The sequence below is a fragment of the Pleurodeles waltl genome, chromosome 3_1 (assembly GCF_031143425.1).
Source record: "Pleurodeles waltl isolate 20211129_DDA chromosome 3_1, aPleWal1.hap1.20221129, whole genome shotgun sequence".
Lineage (NCBI taxonomy): Eukaryota > Metazoa > Chordata > Amphibia > Caudata > Salamandridae > Pleurodeles > Pleurodeles waltl.
The window spans coordinates 225594125-225606103 of record NC_090440.1 but is presented as its reverse complement, the minus strand read 5'-3'; the positions used below and the strand labels follow the sequence as shown (position 1 = coordinate 225606103).

Here is an 11979-nt window from a genome sequence, read left to right as displayed (position 1 = left end):
CCCCCAGGGTCCAGCGACCTCTGAAGCCTCAGAGGACTACCCTGCATCTAAAAGGACCAAGAACTCCTGAGGACAGCGGCCATGATCCACAAAGACTGCATCTTTACAACAAAGAAACAACTTTTAAAGACCACACGTTTCCCGCTGGAAGCGTGAGACTTTCCACTCTGCACCCGACGCCCCCGGCTCGACCTGAGGAGAACCAACACTACAGGGAGGACTCCCCGGCGACTACGACCCTGTGAGTAGCCAGAGTTGACCCCCATGAGTCCCCACAGCGACGCCTGCAGAGGGAATCCAGAGACTCCCCCTGACCGCGACTGCCTGCTTCAAAGAACCTGACGCCTGGGAAACACACTGCACCCGCAGCCCCCAGGACCTGAATGATCCGACCTCCAGTGCAGGAGTGACCCCAAGGTGGCCCTCTCCCTTGCCCAGGTGGTGGCTACCCCGAGGAGCCACCCCCCTTGCCTGCCTGCATCACTGAAGAGACCCCTGGGTCTCCCATTGAAACCTATTGCAAACCCGATGCCTGTTTGTACTCTGCACCCGTCCGCCCCTGTGCCACTGAGGGTGTACTTTTTGTGCTGACCTGTGTCCCCCCCGGTGCCCTACAAAACCCCCCCTGATCTGCCCTCTGAAGTCGCGGGTACTTACCTGCTGGCAGACTGGAACCGGGGCACCCCCTTCTCCATTGAAGCCTATGCGTTTTGGGCACCACTTTGACCTCTGCACCTGACCGGCCCTGAACTGCTGGTGTGGTAACTTTGGGGTTGCCCTGAACCCCCAACAGTGGGCTACCTTGGACCCAACTTTGAACCCTGTAAGTGCTTTAGTTACCTGAACAACTAACAAATACTTACCTCCCCCAGGAACTGTTGAATTTTGCACTGTGTCCAATTTTAAAATAGCTTATTGCCATTTTTGCCAAAACTGTACATGCTATTGTGATGATTCAAAGTTCCTAAGATACCTGAGTGAAATACCTTTCATTTAAAGTATTGTTTGTAAATCTTGAACCTGTGGTTCTTAAAATAAACTAAGAAAATATATTTGTCTATATAAAAACCTATTGGCCTGGAATTGTCTTTGAGTGTGTGTTCTTCATTTTTCTTGCTTGTGTGTGTACAACAAATGCTTAACACTACCCTCTGATAAGCCTATTGCTCGACCACACTACCACAAAATAGAGCATTAGAATTATCTCTTTTTGCCACTATCTTACCTCTAAGGGGAACCCTTGGACTCTGTGCATGCTATTTCTTACTTTGAAATAGTACATACAGAGCCAACTTCCTACATGTATGTTTTCTTAATAATGAATTTGATAGAAAATGATTAACGTAGAAAAATAATGTGCATGTTTGAAATTGGGACCTTGGAGAATGGCCACCAGATTTCACGAAATGTACTAAATGAGTGATTAACAAATTTGAAATATGGAAAACGTATTAAAATTATGTAGTAATATGTCATATTGAGAGTTATAACCTATGTCTTGCAATAATTGTAGGCCTTAACTTAGCAAGTGTCTTGGCCTAGTCTTGCCAAGTCTCATGCAGAAAGCTGAAAATTTCTTAGCGTCTAATAGGAAAATGCTGAAGCAATGAACTGACCGTGAACTGCTCATTGTTTTAACAAAATGCTTAACTAGACTTTCTGTGAGAACCGACGGACAGGAGAGGATGTTCTAGTAAATGTAACCAATAATGTATAATCTGCATGAGGTGTACTTTCCCAGGACTCAAACAATGAAGGCACTGACTGGAGAAGAAGGTGCAACATTTTTGATACCTGACAAGCCGGATGATGAGGACATTGTAAAGCAGACCAATCAACGACATGTGAACTGTGAAATATTAGAATACATAGATTTGGAATAGTACAACTATTGGGTAGAGTCAGAGCTTGTGATTAATTGACCAACTGAAAATTGGGGGATAGTCTGGGTAACTTTGATATAACAACGTGACAAAGTGACGAGAGCTCATATGTTAGATGCTAGGGAAGCGAGACTGTGAAATTATAGAGGTGATTTGAGATTCTGTCGTTGGGCCCAAACTCTTTGATCAAGAGCCTGATGTGCTGCTGATCAACTGATGATCTGAAGATGAAGACTGACTCGGTTGCTGATCCATACCGAGGATAGGTAGATATAACAATGTGACTGAATTACATTTTTGTGCCTTTTCTTTCTAGGTACCAACTGCGCTGTCTGCTGTCTAAATAGTCTTCTTAGCTAGATGTTTTCCAAAATTCTTGTTCAAAATTATTTTTGCATGAAGTCCCACATGCTGATGCTAATCTGGGTTAGATGAGGGTTTTTCTTATATGACGAATGACAGATTCAGAGACAAATGGTTGACGGACTGTTTTGCTGAACTCCATGATTAGAAATTATCTATTGCCTTTGTTTCTTCTGTTGACCTAAGCTAATGCTTTAGAATACACTTTGATGCAAGTTTTGATTAGGTTACGTTTTTGGCGCCTTCTAATAAATTAATATGGATTTTGATTGAATTGAATTGCATTTGAATTAATCTCATGATTTAGTATTGTAACTAATAGGGAAATAAAATCACTAAAAAGTATAACGAGTGGAGGTTATTCATGACTGAAAGGTCATGGTGTGATGTTTATTAATTCTTATTAATTATGACTAATGATTATTGAGTTTTGTGTATTGACTATTGGGAACACCGACCATACCCTAGCTAGGATACTCCATGCAAATCAAAAGGTTCATCGACCCATGCGCGTCCCCTTGTAAGTTTTCTTATTAAAGACCAGGCGCGCTAACAGGTATATGCATAATATGAACCTCTGTGTCTTTAATAAAATCCTGATTTTCTGCCCATTGGGCCGTGGAAAATCTACATTGTCTTCCCTTTCATGTGCGATAGCGAGGTCTTACTGGGTGACCGTGTGAAGTGAGACAATAATATGTGACATAGTGGACCTGTGGGAGTTGACAGGTCTGGCAAAACAGGGATGGGATGTTGGGAGCACGCAACGACAATGGGAGAGAGGGAAGGTGGGTACAAGTATGAAGGAGTAGGAGGGAGGGAGTACACAAGGGAGAAAGCTGAATACACACTATAGAAAGTGCTTAAAGATAAATAAAAAAGGAGACGCCTACATAAATGAGAAGGGGAAGGACACAAGAAATAGTTCCATGCTCCAGTGGAGGAATAATTCACACAAGAAGGAAGCTGTGCAGCTAACAGAATTAGAAGCAAGCAAATATGAGTGCCAATAAAGCCAACCAATTGTAAGCAATGGGCCACTGAACAGAAGACAAAAATTTCTTTGAAAAGAGGCTAGACCTAGACCTAAAAATGTGACTATAAGCAACAGGCACTCTACTTCCAGCAATGCTTTGACATACTAACATTTCGAAACAGAAAACTGGGAGTAGATTTAATTTCCACACTTACTTGAAAACTACGTAGTTTTACGCTAGAAAAGCCTAAAATAGAGTTGATGTGCACGAGAGTCCAACAACAATTCCACGAACACTCCATCCTTATAGTTTCCATCAAGTTTCCCAACCCGACAGACCCCTGCTTATTTTTCGTGTCCTCGGAAGACGCGCGTGGGCGTCACCTGACAAAAGACGCTGACGTTTTAAGGCCCCTCACGCGAACGTGCTTCATGCAGCTCCCTCACTAGTCGCGCATTCGCGCTTGGTTTCTGTGGTTTCAGGTTCTCCGACTCGGACTGTACGTTGCACTTTTCACTGGGTGTCTCCCGCACTCGTGCCCCGCTCGCTTTTCTCTTGGGGATGGCAGGCGAAGAAGTGGCATTACCTCCTGTGCCCCTCAAAGAAACTACAGAACCTACAAGTCATCTTGGCCTCCGCAGCTTCGAGTGGTCCCTTCGACGTTATGGTCGCTTTGAGCCCGCCAAGGACGCGCGTCAGGGTAGCGAGACAACAGGTTCCACTGGCAACGCAGCCTCTTGGAAGGTGAGGGAGAACACAGCTAGAGGATAAATGGCGAAAGCAACTTGTTTTGTTTTCTCTTTTAATTTTAGACTCGCCTTGGGTGTTTTAAAACGTGACATTAAAAAAGGAGGACTTTTTTTGGTTTCGTTTGAACCTTTCAGACGCTGAGCCCCAGTGACTGCCAGCCAAGGCTGTAAGTGGGTGGGGGGTCCCTTCGGTGCTCAGCACCGGCAGCTCTTTAGGAGCAGGTACTGAGACGGGTTCCTAGCGATCTTTCCATTTTTACCTTCACCCTCTGGGTGAAAAAAATCTAGCTCTGAAGCAGTACCATCCTGTGCTGCTTTTGATGTAACTTCGAAGACACTCGTTATACTTCTATCACAGTCTAATCATTTCAGAACTGAAGCATTTTCAATGTTCTATACAATGAAGCAGTGCTTGAAATGGACATTTAGAAGTACAGGTACTTGCTTGTTTCTGAGAAGTGCCGGCGCTCTCCAATTAAAAGTATTACGTTTTTTTTTGAGAAGTGCAGGTACTCTGCCTCTCAAAATAAAAAAGTTCCGGTACTCAGTACCGGACAGTACCGGGCGATTTAAGGCATTGCAGCAAAGCCATTGTAGTACTTGTTTATGTTATGCAACTAATAACCACTGACAAAGCCAATAGCCCTGGCTTGTTCTAGTGTACTGGCAGTTGGTGCATTATATATCTTGATGGAATGACCGAAAGAAGCAGCAAAATACTGGGCGGGCTGCACACTAAGGTAAACAGATGTTTTTGGCTGAAGTGCTTTTAAGCCACACTCTTAACCCCTTAGCTGCTGGGCCTCAACTGCACCCCCCAATGCTGAGCTCTTTTTTGGCTATTGGGCTAGTTTACGGTTAGACCTTCATAACTGTTTGTCCACATAAGCTAGCAATGCCAAATTTGTGTCCTTTTTTCCAAATCCTAGGGATTCTAGAGGTACCCAGAGTTTCTGGGATCCCCTGGAGGAGACCAAGAAATTAGCCAAAATACAGCTAAAATTGCATTTAAAAAAAAAAGGGGGGGGAGGGCTGTAGAAAAATGTTTCTGCTTTTTTTTTTACTTGAAAATGGAATCAACAAATGGTTTGCAGTGCTAAAATCACCTTCTTCCCAGAGCCTGTAATGAGCTGCACCTTGCAATGTATTTTCATTGTATACCGGGTATACAGCAATTAATTTGGTGAAATATAAAGAGTGAAAAATGGGTATCAAGGAAACCTTTGTATTTCCAAAATGGGCACAAGATAAGGTGTTGAGAAGCAGTGGTTATTTGCACATCTCTGAATTCCCACCCCCATACTAGCATGTGAATTACAGGGCATTTCTCAAATAGACATTTTTTTTTACACACTCTTACATTTGGAAGGAACAAATGTAGAGAAACGCAAGGGGCAATAACACTTGTTTTGCTATTCTGTGTTCCCCCAAGTCTCCTCATAAAAATGGTACCTCATTTGCGTGGGTAGGCCTAATGCCTGTAACAGGAAACGCAATATAGACACATCACATTTTTATGTTGAAAACTGATGTGTTTTTTGGAAAGTGGCTAGCTATGGATTTTGATCTCTAGCTCAGCCAGCACTTAGGAAAACATACCAAACTTGAGCATTTTTGAAAACTAGACACCTAGGGCAATTCAGAATGGGGTGACTTGTGGGGCTTTCACCAGATTCTGTTACCTAGAATCCTTTGCAAACCTCAAAATTTGGCCAAAAAAAACCCAAACTTTTTTTCCTCACTTTTCGGTGATGGAAAGTTCTGGAATCTAAGGGGAGCCACAAACTTCCTTCTACCCAGCGCTCCCCCAAGTCTCCTGATAAAACTGGCACTTCACTGGTGTGGGTAGGCCTAGTGCCGGCCACAGGAAATGTCCTAAAACACAACGTGGACACATCACATGTTTCAAATAAAACAGACATGTTTTTTTCAAAGGGCCTAGCTGTGGATTTTGGCCTCTAGTTCAGCCAGCACCTAAGGAAACCTAGCAAACCTGTATATGTTTGGTAACTAGACACCTAGGGGGATCCAGAATCCTTTGCAAACCTCAAAATGTGGCCAAAAAAAAGAATCACATTTTGGTGATGGAAAATTCTGAAATCTGAGGGGAGCCAGAAACTTCTTTCACCAAGCGTTCCCCCAAGTCTCCTGATAAAAATGATACCTCACTTGTGTGTGTGTGGCCTAGGTTCCTGCAACAGGGAGGAGCCCCAAATGTGTATAGATTGAGGGGATAGCACAGTGAGTTGATAAACACAAGTTTTTTTTTTTTTTTTTAATTGTACATTTTTAGGCTGACTCTGCTTTGGGGACCCACACAAGTGAGATATCATTTTATGTGGGAGATTAAGGGGAACGCTGGGGGGTAGGAAATTGCTGCATACAGGGTGATCCTAAAGTGAAATGTGAGGGAAATAAGATTTGTGTTTTTTTAAATTTATTTTTATTTTTATTTTTTAAGCAAATTTTGAGGTTTGCAGAGGAGTCTGGGCAAGAAAATGTTGAGGGATCCACACAAACCACAACTCCTGCACTCCGCCAGGTGTCCAGTTTTCAAACTAATCTAGAATTGGTACTATTTCCCCAGAGAAAAAGTAGGCACACTACCAAGACTCTCACTTCTGTGATGATCCAAACACTAAAATTGTGAAAAGAAACGCACTTAGGCTATGTTAAAAACGCCTGCACCCACCAACAAAGTTGGTGGCATGCTTCATCATCGGGGTCCCACCCGAGACACCTAGCATTTCATGGTGTGCTTCGATGCCTGATTACAGCGGAGCAAGTTTTTTCATTTTTACCACGTATACTGGTTGGATTTGGCACAAGGGTGAGTGATGGTTCAGTAGATCAAATTTTATTGGCAAGAGATTTCACAAAAAGGAAATGCACTGTTAATAACCAAAAGGCCAAAAAAACAACCAATGACTCACAGCTAATGAGCTGTAAAGCCACGTTAAGGCACCAACCGCTTTATAGTCCATTCATGCACCTTTCATAGGAGACATGCACAAGACCATTCACGCCACCAGCCGCGGGCCCAGCACATTACAACACTCACATCAACAGACAGCACCATTTAAGCGCCCACCCCTTTCATACACCCGTATGCATGATACAGCAATCACACCAGCTGATGGGAGTCTGTGAACTAGCGTTTGCCTAGCAGTGTTGTAGTGGCCAGCAGCAAGTCACTATTTACACCGCCAGCCAAGCGCCACTGCACGCACACCGCCATCACTTTTTTTTTTTTCAAACAACAAATAAACCACTAACTAATTATAAATAAGTACAAAACTTCAAACGCAAAAGCTCTAAATACATGACAGTAATGCCAACAGTGAAATTGAACATATGAAAATAAAAAACCGGGCAGTTTACGCTCACAGTAGTTCCCAGTAATTCTTTTGGGTGTGGTAACTCCTGGAACAGCCAGCCACACACAGCCCAGGCTTTGAAGGACAATCGGGGCAGTACATAAGTCTCCCTCTGGATACCTCTTCGGGCATAGACTCTACATTTCTTAGCGGGAAAGTCCTTTTTGGGTGTGGGAGGAATGTGCTCAGGAAAGTGGCAGTCTTTCAATCTAGCCACAGCCTCCACCACTGCTTCTCTAGGAACTCTAGCCTGTTCCACCACAACAAGGCTCGCCATGACAGACTCCTGAAATTTCACAAATGTCTTCCTTGACTCTGGAGAACTATTCTTGAACACAACAAAAGCATTAAAAGTTGCCAAATTGAAAAGATGAATTGCACATTTCTTATACCAAATGTAAGCTTTACGAACAGCAGTGTAAGGTTTCAACCTCTGATGTACTCTATCAACACCACCAATGTGCCTATTGTAGTCCAAAATGCACGCAAGTTTGCGTACTTCGGCAACCTGACCTCAAACAGTCGCAGCGGAAGTACTCTCATCATGGATGGTAGTTAGCATGTAGACATCCCTCCTGTCTGCAAATTTCAGAGCTAGCAGCTCTTCATTCTGCTACGTACTGCACTGTTCCTTCTCATGTTTTTTACAGACATGCTCCCTTGGATAGCCTTTCCCGTTAGAGCGGATTGTGCCACAAGCAACAGTGTCCACTCTGAACAATTTCCTGAACAACTGCACTCCAATGTAGAAGCTATCTACGTACAAATGGTGACCTTTGTTAAACAGTCTACCAAGTTCCCACATAATTTTCTCACTAACTCCAAAAGTGGGCGGACAACCGAGGTTGGGGGGGTTTGGTCAACACTGGAATCCCTACCAGTGGAGACACAAATATTATAAACATATCCTGTACTACTTTTAGACAGCATACACATTTTAACTCCATACTTTGCACTCTTGCTAGGAATGTACTGACTAAAAACCAAACGACCCTTGAACAAGACTAAAGAGTAGTCCACAGCTATTTCTTTCCCACGAACATAGACCTCTGAAAACTGATCTACAAAGTGAACAAGAACGGGTCTAATCTTAAAAAGACGGTCAGAATCAGGGTGATCTTGTGGTAAGGCTAAAGTATTATCAACAAAATGCAGAATCTGAAGAAGCTCATACAGTTTGACTCGTGGTTGTAGGAAATATAGCGGTTGCCATCAAAGGATTAGTAGACCAATATGAAGACAGTAATGGCTTCCTTATCAGCCCCATCTAAAAAGTTAAACCCAAGAACTTTTTTCAACTCTTCCAGATTTGTGGGAATCCACTTGCTAGAACTAGAGTGTGGAAGAGGTCTAGCAGCGTTGTCACTCAAATACTGCTCTGCATACAAAAATGGGCAGCAGTCATGTGCCCCACCACCCCACACAAAACAACAGAAGCAAAAACAATCCCTGGCGCCTTAGTGGCTACTGCCCCCCAGAAATGGCCAACAGTTGTGTGCCCCATTTGTGTGGGTGACCGCTGCCCAAGATGCCCAGATGAGCCAAAAAAAAAAAAAAAAAGCTGATCTGCCCCGGGCGTGGGGGGGCAGAAATGCCCAACAGTTGTGTGCCCCCTTTGGGGGGCGGCGACCTTTGCCCAAGGGGTCCGCCCCTCAAACACAAAAAAAAACCACCAAATAAAATTATTCCCTGGTGTCTATGTGGTTTTTTACAATCGGCCTAAAAATAATGACCGATCTGCCCCCAAGGGGAGGTAGAAACGGCGACAGATATATTGGCCCCCAAAGGGGATCGACCCTTGCCCAAGGGGCCGCCTACCCTCCCACACAAAAATAAAACAAAACAAAATAATCGCTGGTGCCTTAGAGGCTTCTGCCCTCCTTGCGGGCAGATGGGCTTAAAAAAAAATAAAATTGGCCCATCTGCCCCCAAAGAGGGGAGGGTGGGCAGAAATGGCCAACAGTGCTGTACCCCCTTTTAGGGTGACCCTTACCCAAGGGGCTGCCCCCCCCCTCCCCCCACAAAAAAAAAACAAGTAAACAATCCCCGGTGTCACTGTGGCTTCAGCCCCTCCTCCGCCACACACCCCTCCCCCCCCCCCCATTTGGGGGCAGATCAGACTAAAAATAATAGGCTGATCTGCCCCCAAAGGGGGGCAGAAATGGTGTACTACATTATGGCCCTCTAAGTGGAGTGACCCTTGCCCAAGGGGCCACTTCCCCTGTAATGAAACTGACAAAAAAACTAAATCCCTGATGTCTAGTAGGCATTCTTGCTGGGAAAGGCAAACCCTTTCCTTTCCCTCCGATGCCCCTTTTAGAGGAATCCCCTTCCCGGCCAGAGGAGAAACTCACCCCTGTCTCCTAAGTTGCGCTGGAAGCAAATGGCTTCCAGTGCGACTGCGCGCTATCATTAGAGGGCATTGATCACTTGCTGACGCCTTTTGATGGTGGGGGTGGAAGGAGAAGTGATTCCACTTCCATCCCTTCCTGGGGGGGGGGGGGAGGAAGGGATGGGGGGGCAGAGGGATCCACCCTTGGGCCGGTCCCAGACGTAATGGTGACGTCTGCCACACACAGGTTTTCCGGGGCTGTAATGAGGGTTTGTTTGATGGTTGTCTCTTATTCTCCATCAGTGGCACCAGACACCTTGCTCTCATGGCAAAGCTAAACATGACTATTCACTTTGAAGAGGATGTATCTATGATAGGTTCTCCACCAGGAGTATCTCGTACATGCATCATGACTATGGTGTCACACTTTTTAGGCTGTGATCTGGTTAGGGCTAGATTCACAGAACTTCTCCCACCTATCGGACAATGTTGGCAAGTGACCACACCGGTGCAATGTGGGCATGTGCCATCTTTTAAGATCCCAACATACAGTTGGAGACTTATCAGATGACCAGTTGTTTGAAGATGACCCCAGAAGGACAGGGATTATTTTCCAAGACGGTATACCCCTACACACGAGACTGGAGGCAATGCCTGCGGTACCAAGAAATTTCTCCAGCCCTATCAAAGACCTTGCGCAGGTACCCTCTCATTTGTAGACAAAACGCCCACATGATGTAGGCCTCATGCACAACAGTGCCGTTTAGAATAACCATGAAGGAAGGAGCAATACCGTCAAGAGTGAGACAATACCCTCTATCCAAAGAAGCTGAGGACGGCATTGTGCCTGTTATATGGGCACTAGTGGAACAGGGACTCGTATATTCAGGTGTATCCCCCTGCAACACCCCAATTTACTCCATCAAGAAGGCCAAGGGCAACTCATGACGTATGATTCAAGACCTGCACCACCTTAATGACAAAGTGATACCAGAATTCCCAGTAGTGTACAACCCTTCTGTCATTCTTACCAATGTACCCCAAGATGCTAAATACTTTTCAGTGATACACTTTAAGAATGCATTCTTTAGCATTCCCCTGCACCCATACAGTCACTATTTGACTGCATTTTCCTATTTCAGTGCTCAGTACCTCATTCTCGATTATCTCATGGGTACTGTGAGTCCCCTAGCGTTTTTAATAGGACCATCAAAAATGAACTTACCAATTTTCAATGTGACAGCACAGTATTGCAGCATGTCGATGACCTATACTGATCTGTAGTCCGACAGAGGAGCAGTGTAGAAAATACATTGTGTCCCTGTTGTGCACCCTTGCTCAAAGAGGATACAAGATAGACGGGGACAAATTACAGTGTTGGAGGTTATTTTAGCATCATTTTATGTGCACTGTATTTTAGCCATAGGCTTGCAGCTTGTACCCTTTAGCCCAGTAGTAATTCATTTTCATTTATTTTATGAGCAGAAGCTTCATTCTGAAGTGATTTTTTTTTTTTTTATTTTTTTTTTTATTTTATCTAATACATTTTTAGCCTAGAAACTATTTTCATTTCTTAGCACAACATCTTCACTCAGTGCTTGCTCAAGGCTGTACACAATATCGTTGTCGGTACAAAGTAGAACATCAGATTCCCTGCCACGTGTCGGAAATATACATGGTCTTACATTAGGGCAGTTTTCTTAGAATACCAGCCGTTTTATTATAAAACCTGTCATTGCCCCCTATACATTAGAGGGAGGTTTCAGCCAGAAACTACCACCGCATGCTGTTGCTTCATTGCATCTGTCTGCTGAGACTTGATGGCTTTTCTGCTTACATTGGAGAGGACTCTGGCTAGGCTAACAGCCCTCTTTGCTCCTACCATATTCAGGTTTGGGGGGGATGGTGTCTTCCCAGTGGTCCTGAAAGGCGAATTAGGGCTAACACTGCTGTGCTCTAATATAGTATTTTAGCAGTATAGGTAGGAATTCCCATACTTACCAATGTGACACTATGGTGGGACTTTTCTTGTGTTTCACTTTCTTCGCCACTGCTCTGTTATTATTATGTTTCATTATCCTAATCATTGCAGTACATGCTTTTTTTTCCTTTAAAAAAAAAATTAGAATACAGTTGATTCCATAAAATACATTGAACCAAGTCCTGCTTCTGTTTGTCTTCGCATGAGTGAGACAAATGTAACTGAGAGAGAAAAGAATAAGATCTGTTCTACCACGATTTCCATGAGAATTCAAAATGTCATGCACACGGCTGCCAGAAATCACTTTTGGGTGCTGG

General features: G+C 44.1%; 1 long non-coding RNA gene across 1 annotated transcript in view; it reads left to right on the top strand.

Moving 5' to 3' along the window:
- The first annotated feature begins 3670 nt into the window (after positions 1 to 3670).
- The window catches only part of LOC138283181 (uncharacterized), an 81604-nt gene continuing 73295 nt past the window's right edge, over positions 3671 to 11979 (top strand). Inside the window, exon 1 of the long non-coding RNA XR_011201112.1 lies at positions 3671 to 3967. This is a non-coding gene — a long non-coding RNA (uncharacterized lncRNA). The remainder of the gene's footprint in view (positions 3968 to 11979) is intronic.